This window comes from Dermacentor silvarum, chromosome 11 (assembly GCF_013339745.2).
Source record: "Dermacentor silvarum isolate Dsil-2018 chromosome 11, BIME_Dsil_1.4, whole genome shotgun sequence".
Lineage (NCBI taxonomy): Eukaryota > Metazoa > Arthropoda > Arachnida > Ixodida > Ixodidae > Dermacentor > Dermacentor silvarum.
In genome coordinates, this window is record NC_051164.1 from 52480331 (window position 1) to 52489610 (window position 9280).

The 9280-nt window shown below is 45.9% G+C and overlaps 1 long non-coding RNA gene across 4 annotated transcripts in view; it reads left to right on the plus strand.

Moving 5' to 3' along the window:
- Nucleotides 1-693: 693 nt before the first annotated feature.
- LOC119433008 (uncharacterized) overlaps nucleotides 694-9280 on the plus strand; it is a 41473-nt gene continuing 32886 nt past the window's right edge. For all 4 annotated transcript variants that reach the window (XR_007464441.1, XR_007464443.1, XR_007464444.1 and 1 more), the window contains exon 1: nucleotides 694-943. This is a non-coding gene — a long non-coding RNA (uncharacterized LOC119433008). The remainder of the gene's footprint in view (nucleotides 944-9280) is intronic.

Sequence of the window (9280 nt, forward strand, 5' to 3'; positions counted from 1 at the left end):
TGTTATCGTCCCGGAGAGCACAGAGCACGAACAACCACGAGGCAACGTAAAGGATTCCGGGAGGTCAAAATTCACCCCGAGCCGCCCACAACGGCGTGCCACATAATGAGATCGTGGTTTCGGCTCGTAAAATGCCAGAATTTAATTTTTACAAGCATGACCTGACTTCAGGAGGCACGTTACTAAATAAAGAGCTCATTTAATGCAAGGGAAAATAAAATAAATGTACAGTTGTACAATTTATATTGAAATACGAACAAGCTAGGGCTAGCTCGGGTGCGTTCTTTTTTTTATTTCAGCAATATATGTAATATTATCGCGATCACGCTTTCTACGCCTATTGTGGGGCTTATACCATCTTTGGCAACCGTGTAAGTAGCGGTGTGAAATCGCGCTCTCGAGTTAGTACTTGCTAAAGGTGTTCTGCTTTATAATTTCTTGTCCTGGTTTAATTTGTCCATGCATCTGTACGTACAGTACATGTGCTACGACTTGCGAAACGCACTCGTGTTACGTTTTCGCGGTATCGAACAACGGCCGTGCGTGAGCAAAGTTGCGCGCGATAACACTGCGCCACTGAGCTGATCGACGCGATAGCATTTAGCACTTTTGATGTTCAGCCTTTGCGCGAGATAAAGAAGAGAGGGGGGGGGGGGGGGTAAAGGGCGCCCGGACTATTTTGACGGCTGCCGACAAAATACCCGTCGAAAATGGCGCCTGTCGTGTTCCTCCAGCTGTGCTTGCTACCCACCGTTTTGCTGTTTGTTGCCGCTTTGCTGTTTTATCTGCGGGTGACACGGTTTCAAGACCAACGAAAAAGAAAGTGCGTGAAGCTGCGAATCAAGACCGTCCGCGACAAACCTATGGGAACGGGCGCCCAAGGAAGGATCCCAAGATGGCAGATTCCGGTCCCATCAGAAAGGACAACGCCTGCGACGAAGCTGTAAGTGAATTTTAAGACCATTTTCCGCGTAGAGCAAGTTCTAAATCATCTCAAGGTGAATGCATTTGCGAGCGTCGTTGGCCCGAAGCCGTCCACTCTAATTGTTGACATCGGTTGCAACAGCTGAACTCTAGCAACGTGCTCGTGCCTAAAGTGCTAATCACTGAAGACTGCACTAAAAAAAAAAATAGCTTAGCTTGCACAAGTGGTTCAAGGCTAAAGAAACAGCGGAGCTGATCGGCACCTAACTGCTCCTAGCCTCACGGGTTATGCTTTTCCAGAATTTCTTAATTATTGATCGATTATCGATTACCTATTTACTGGCTATCGCAATAGTTTGGCCACGTATTTGGGCTAGCCTAATCACTACCAAGTCATTCCCAGCATTTCCCAAAATGTATTGATTATTGATCGATTATCAATTAGCTATTGATTGACTATCGATTGGCTATCGCAAGGTATTGGCCCCGTATTTGGGCGAGGCTAAGCACTACCAAGTCATCCCCAACATTTCCCCCGTAATTTATTAATTATCGATCGATTATCGATTAGTTATTGATTGGCGATTGATTGGCTATGGCAAGGTATTGGCCACGTATTTGGGCAGGCTAAGCCCTACCAAGTCATCCGAAGCATTTTCCGTAATTTATTGATAATGTATCGATTATCGATTAGCTATTGATTGGCTATCGCGAGGTATTGGCCCCGTATTGGGCTAGGGTAAGCACTACCATGTCATTCCCAGCATTTTCCGGAATTTATTCATTGTTAATTGATTATCGATTAGCTATCGATTCGCTATCGCAAGGCGAAGGGAGGCGCAGCTGTGCACAGTGACGTCATCGCTAGGCGAAGATCGCAGGGAGAGGCCTTCGCCCTGCAGTGGACATAAAGATGGGCTGATGATGATGATGATGATGATGATGATGATATGCAAAACGAGCTCAGCGCGGGAGACGGAGACAAAGGAAGAAAGGCCCACACGTGAGACGGCACCGCGTGTATGCGATTGTGTGTCTTCCTAAAGGAAACACTTGCTTCCTGGACCAAGCGAATTAACTTTAATAAAATTCGTGTATGCATTGGTTCATGCGCGGGGCCTGTAATAAGTGGCATTTCTATCGCGCGTCCAGGCCGCAACACTTCAGTTCGTCTTAACAAGTCTCCTTTTTTTTTTTCAGGTGAGCAAATTTGATGATGATTTTGACGTGACTGTTCTTTCACTGCGGTCGCTATAGAGGGTCGCTTGCTTTACCAGCATGTAAGAAAAACATGTAACACTAATATCACTTATGTCTTTGCAAGTGTACCACCTTCGCGCCTTACTTTGATATCGGTGTGTAAAGGAAAGAAGCCATCGCACGCTCCCGCATTTAACCAGAGCAAAATTTAGCCCAGTGCTCGGCGTTCCCAGTGACGTAGCTCGGCGGTAGTTTGAAGTTTATTGTGAGTTTCAACAATACGCCATTGTCATGACGTCGGAGCAAAAGGCGAGACTACGCACGCTGGACTAGGCTCCTTGCCCTACGAACACAACCGACAACAGTGCAAAAAATAAAAAAGAACCATATATGGGGTGTGTCAGCTAAGTCGGGCCAAACTTCAAAAATCCACGCGTGAGTTGCTAGAATGTAACCAAATTAGTATTGTTCGCTGCCGTTTTGAGCAACTCAATGTATTTTTGACTATGAGCGTAGGTAATAATTACCAATAATTAATCGGGGAACCTTTAAAGTATTTATTAAAACGCACTATCTTCAATGTAGGAGTTGTACACCTTATTGAGAAATGTCTATATAATTTTTTCCTTGATGATAGCTGCTGTAGTTTTAATGTTTACGGGCTGTAGAGAAAGCGCCCGAAATAAAAAAAAATATGACGCGCCATTACACTGCTGCGAAGGTAGATTACCAGCGAAGCACAGGACACAGAGGTGTCACAAAATCTAGATCAAAGGTATGAGCAAATTTTATCTCTATAGCGGCGACGGCGGTCACCCCGAAGAAAGACACACGCACACACACTTTTATTTTGATCGGCAGTCCTGGTCGGCGGCATACATTCGCGTGGAAGACTGCCGCCTCCTGGAGGAGCCGGAGGAAACAAGACACACGCGAACGGGACCGCCACGCCAGGAGAGTGGAAGGAAACTAGGCACGCAAGCGCTTGGAACGACGACAAAGAGAGGGCGGTGCGAGTGTACACATGGCCAACGCGAGTCGCACAGCGGCAAACCTTTGAGAAACGCTTATTATCTACCGGATCGGAGAGTCCACTGATCTTGAAAATGGTGCCTATTGATAACTAATCTACTGAAAATTCATATCCAGGTGATGAGACGTATAAGCTTTTGCATAGAATGAAGCGATTTTGCATCAAACTGGGGAGCCGAGTTTTTGCACACGCAGGCCTGTTAACGGACACGAAAAATGCATAGAACCCTAGCCATAGACAGCTTCGCTGTAAAGGTGCCACGTGACTACGCGCTTACGCGCAGCGACATTAGTGCCCTCAAACAGGCCACGAACGAATGATCGATGCTGTACGCAGACCGCATGCACGAACAGCCGTTGAGCGTCTGAGATGGATCAAAAACAATGGTCTTGGCTTCCACTTTTATCGAAATACCTTCACGCTTGAAGCGATGGGATATCAGATAAATAACGCATGACAATTCTGGAAGCTAGCTTTGCCAGTGTTTCTGCTGTTGACAGGCAAGCGTAAAGGGCGAGGAGGTTTTGGCTGCGGACGGTGCAATATCGGAGACAGGTGCGGCCATCGCCTATCATTTTATTTCCTGCGGCCTATTCATGCCTTCGGTATGCGTGCAGCGTCGATCCTTCGTCGGTAGAATGTCCGAGGCCACTAATGTCGCTGCGCGTAAGCACGTGGTCACGTGGTGACTTTTTCAAATGGCGCGCGCTTTCTTTGCAACCCGGAAAAATTAAAACCACGAGCTATCATTGGGAAAATAATTTATTTGGACATTTCTCAACAGGCTGTACAATTTTCGCACTGCATATCTTGCGTTCACGTCAATGCTTTAATAGTAGGTCAATGCATATTGTTTATTAATTACTTGAGCTCACAGTACAAAAGTCTTTGCGCTGCTCAAGAGGACAGCGAGCAATACTAATAGCTTGCATTCTCGTAACTCACAGGTGGCTGTTTTAAAACTTTGGCCCGTTTTGGCTGAAACACCCTGTATAGGTAAATACGTTGATACATATATACACATACAGGGTGTGTCACGTAACATTAGTCAAACATTAAAAAATATGCAAATGCCAATTAGTGGGACAGAACCAAGGTAACGTTTTTTGTCATCGCTTGGAGATAATCAGATTATTTTTTTGCGTTCCGTCTAATTACATAATCATTCTTAATTAACTATTCAACTTTCCAATGATTGTAATTAGACGGAAAGTGTAAATGAGAAAATTGTAGAGTACCATGTAAGACTCAGCTTTCTGTTCCTCAATACCTGCTACTGAAAAGTGTTTTTCCGCGCGTGCAAGAAGCGAGCGAATACACCCAAAATTGCCGTGCGACTGGCCATTCGAGGCAATATGCATGTATTCGCGGGCACCTTTCACGCTCGGAAAAACACTTTGATGTAGCAATTATTTAGCAACAAAAGCTGTATCGGGAGTTTCTCATGTTGCTCTACAATTTTCTTATTGACACTTTTCATCTAATTATAATATTTGAGACTTTCATTAAATAAATGACTAATTATGAAATTAGGCGGAACGTAAGAAATACTCTGCGTATGTCCAAGCGACGGCAAACAACATTGCCTTTTTTCTGTCCAGCTACGTGGCATTTGCATATTTTAAAAGTTTGGCTAAACTTACGTGGGACCCCCTGTATATATACGAATGGCTCAATTATACGTACCATAAATTAATACAGCACAATAAGTGCGCAATATACAAGTAAACAAATACAACGACAATAAATAAATATACCGTATTCTTGTAACAAAATTACAGTCGGACATTTTACGCAAGAAGGGCGAAGCAAAATGAAAACAAAGAAAGTCTTTGTCTTCTGCATGTTAATCTTCAACCCCACTGTTACACTTTCTCGGTTAAGGTCCGCGATCATTTGCTGTAATTCGTCCCCATTGTTGCTGAATAGGACAATGACATCTGCAAGCCGAAGGTTTCTGAGATATTGGCCGTTGATTATCACTCCTAAGCCTTCCCAGTCTAAGAGCTTAAATACTTCTTCTAAGCATGCTGTGAATAGCATTGGAGACATTATGTCTCCTTGCCTGACCCCTTTCTTGATAGGTATCTTTCTACTTTTCCTGTGGAGAACCAAGATTGCTGCGGAATCCTCGTAGATATTTGCCAAGATATTCACGTATGCCTCCTGTACTCCTTGATTACTCAATGCCTCTATGACTGCTGGTATCTCTCCTGAATCAAATGCTTTTTCATAATCTATGAAAGCCATATAGAAAGGTTGATTGTACTCCGCAGATTTCTCTATTACCTGATTGATGACATGGATGTGACCCATCGTAGAATATCCCTTCCTGAAGCCAGCCTGTTCCCTTGGTTGGCTGAAGTCAAGTGTTGGCCTCATTCTATTCGAAATAATCTTGGTGAATATTTATACAATACTGAAAGCAAGCTAATGAGTCTATAATTCTTCAATTCTTTAACGTCTCCCTTCTTATGGATGAGTATAATGTTGGCGTTCTTCCAGCGTTCTGGTACACATGAAGTCGTGAGACATTGTGTATAAAGGGCCGCAAGCTTTTCAAGCATGATATCTCCTCCATCTTTGATTAAATCGATCTTCTCCAGCAGCTTTTCCACTGGTCATGTCTTTCAAAGCCCTTCTAATTTCATCGGTAGTTATAGAAGGAGCCTCTGTATCCTGGTCATCACTACTTCGAATGAAAGTAGCTATGCTGCTCTGGGCACTGTACCGGTCGGTATAGAATTCTGCCGCTGCCTTTACTATGTCATCGAAATTGCTGATGATATTACCCTGCTTATCTTTCAGTGCATAGATTTTGCCTTGTCCTATGCCAAGTTTTCTTCTCACTGATTTCATGCGGCGTCCATATTTTACTGCTTCCTCAATATTTTCCACGTTATAATTTCGGATATCCCTTACTTTCTTCTTGTTGTCAGGCGTACCCACTTAGAATTAATTTCCAATATGTAATAGAGTTTCGACATATGCGCCATCAAATTCGCCACCCAGAAACGTATGCGGGGAGCGCTAAGTGCTTCGCATTGCATGAAAAGCGCAGGAGCGCCTTATCCTCATTTATGGGGTGTGGTTGCTTATGTTCAGCTTGTTCTTTATCGAAACGTATGCTGTTATGTATGTTGTACGCGTGAATCTAAAGAATGTATGGACTGTTCACTTCAGTTAGCCGAGTGCTTGTAGCCTCTGACTTACGGGGTTATGAGCCATTGAATTTGAGGGTTTGAGCCATTGATGAATATAGGGATCTGTAGACGTTACTCTGTGAAGAAATCCCAGGATCTTAGCCATAAGCCGCGTCTACTTGAATGCGACAACTAGTGCATCGCATCCCATCGTATCGACTGTCGAGCGCATCGCATCCATGTAAACAGGGCTAATGCGCTTGGAAGGCGCATCAGATTAATGCGTCAGACAGGGGTGGATTGAGACGAGTAGATCGAGTTTCGAAGTGCATGTACACGCGATCTCATCGCATTAGGAATTATGGGAAATGCAATTTGCTGTGGATCTGCTGCGCTCGCCGAGCTGCGGCGTGGCGTGACGCCGGAAGCCTCTACAAGCTCTGCGTTGCCTTCGACGTGCGACACCGTGTGCCGTCACCGTCGAACGCAGGGGTGATGCGCTGCATGTAATCGCTGGCGCATCGCATTACTTGTTATGCGGCATGGCCGCTGGATAAAAAAAAAAAAGGAGCGGCCCGTTGCGTGGCGCCGAAACGGCGTCTCGGGCCTAGTTTTCGTCGCGCCCGCTCTGGCGCCACTGCTCGGGTACAGCCGTTCGCGGAAAAGCGTTTCCACAGCCGCGTTTGTACGCGCGACAGTGAGTCTAATCAGGCCACAAATAATGCGTTTTATAGTTGCACATTACAGGTTGAATATTGAAGTGCTTATTAGAAGTGCCGATTACCCCCCGTATGTGAAACGTCTGCCCTAGGAGTGCCAATCTTTTGTGGAGTGAGCCTCAATGCTCTCCATGAAGGCTGCCCGCTCGACTCACATGAAATGAAAAGAAGTGCTCTATTACGAATAATCGGGAGTGGATTTACGTGTTTCTCCATGACGGCTTCAAAACGATGGATCGCGTTTATTTACAAGATGATTGCGAAGGTATCACTCAGCGAAAACAGTCCACGGCACCGCACCCGATCCAGCCCAGCTTCGTTCTTCTCTTCAACCGAACTCCGCTCGCACGTTTCAATATTCTCTCTCCGCTGGTAGTGGCACGGCCGCTAGGTAGGTAGGTAGTCGGAAGAATCTTCACCCCGATTTTATAGGGTCAAGACTGCGGGCCGCTCCCATGTTGGGACGGGAAGGGCAAGCCTCACGCCGCATCGTGGGCCTTCTGGACAGCCCGGAGTTGATCAATTGATTCGTGGCTCTTTTTACATAAAAAAAAGGTGCGGCCTGCTGCGTCACGTCGCCGCCAGTTGGCGAGCGCGTCTCGGCTGAGTTGACAGTTGCGGCCGGCTGTTTTTCCTGGGCTCGAAAAAAAAAGTTTCCGGGGCTGCGCGTCTTTTTCTTTTTTTTTTTTTTGCATGTACGGCAGATAACCTGGAAACACAGTCGGGACCGCAGTCGGAAGTACAAGCCAAATCTTCGTGTTCTTTTATAGAAATTATCAGTACAATGTAATGAACATACCAGCGACGTGTCCCTTGGCTCCCATTTGCTTCCTTTCCCTGACGGCGCTTGGCGAGAAATATTCTTCAGCCACGGTTCCCGATGCTGTGGACCGCAGGGGAATTCGTGGTACTTCACAGTAGTGTCTCTTCTCGTGTTCGAGTTGCACAGCGGCACACAACAGCTTCGCGGCATCAGACCGCTGGAAAAAACCGTCTGCCACACACGCGCACACCAGGGAACCGTACTTAAGCACAAGAAACATGAGGCAAGCTGCTCACACACACACGATCACAAAATAAAAAAGCACACGAGAATGCGCACGAAAAAGCACATCAACACGCATAAATCCTGAGGCAACCACATTGTAGCACAAACTGGCGTCTGCCTTGCGTACCGTAGCAGTGGCGCCCTCACCAAAAACAGCGGCCGCAACTGTTTACTTAGCCGAGACGCGCTGGCCCATTGACGGCGGAATGTTATGTAGTACTGTCGCATTCATGTCAAATTCAAATTCCTGTAAACTTCACAGACAGCTTCACTGTAACATGTTCGTAAGGAAGTCGCCCCACCGAATATTACCACTCCTGGAGCCAAGAATAGTAACGGTACCAAGTGAAGACTATGATACTCAGCCACCTAAGCTACTCTGGCTTTCTGCAGGATCTTCATCCGAATGCTGCTTTTACTTCCCTGCGCAGCAAGAGCGCAAGCAGCCTTGCAGAGACACGCACCAATAGAGCATCGGTCTTTTAACTGAGAACGTTCGTTGTGAGTTTTGCAGTCTGTGGAATAACTTGACCTTAACCTGTCTTCAGGGCTAACGAGCATACGTGCAACCTGCGCTTCTGAAATTCGTCAAGAGCCCCAGCTATATACGAAAGCGGCATGTACACATCGAAGGCTTAATTCAGCCACGGCCGCTGGATAAAAAATGGTTTCAGCATTGATTTCTGCGACAGCATGCTGTTTCGTAGCTACCAGCTGTACGTAAGCAAAACAATTCCACGGTGTCTGTTTTCGTTTGCATGTGATTATGGCTAGCAAAGTTTCCTTTATTCAGATCTGTCCTTCAGTCATGAAGCGTCCAGTCACTAACCGTCCACGCTGGAAAGCGAGGACTAGCTTTCCAGCGCGGCAGTGACTCCACCATATATGGAGGCTATATGCAAGCGCTGTTCTACGGTGGTGACAGCACCGAAATTTTGACCGCTGTTTGCCGCCGAATTTGGCGATCCGCCATTTTGGCTCCCAATCTTGTTCGAAGTTTCGGCGCATGAATTCAAACCTTTGTTATGCTGTGACACGTACCCACATTGATACACTGTTTTAAGTGCGTAAGCATTTCTATGCCTACCCAACGAGGAAACCTGTCCGACCATCACATAAGACGAATCGCTGTAAAGAAAATAATGTATACAACAAAATAATTCCGAAAGGGAAAAAATCACAGCATATCAACGAAGTGAATGATGACGAGTGG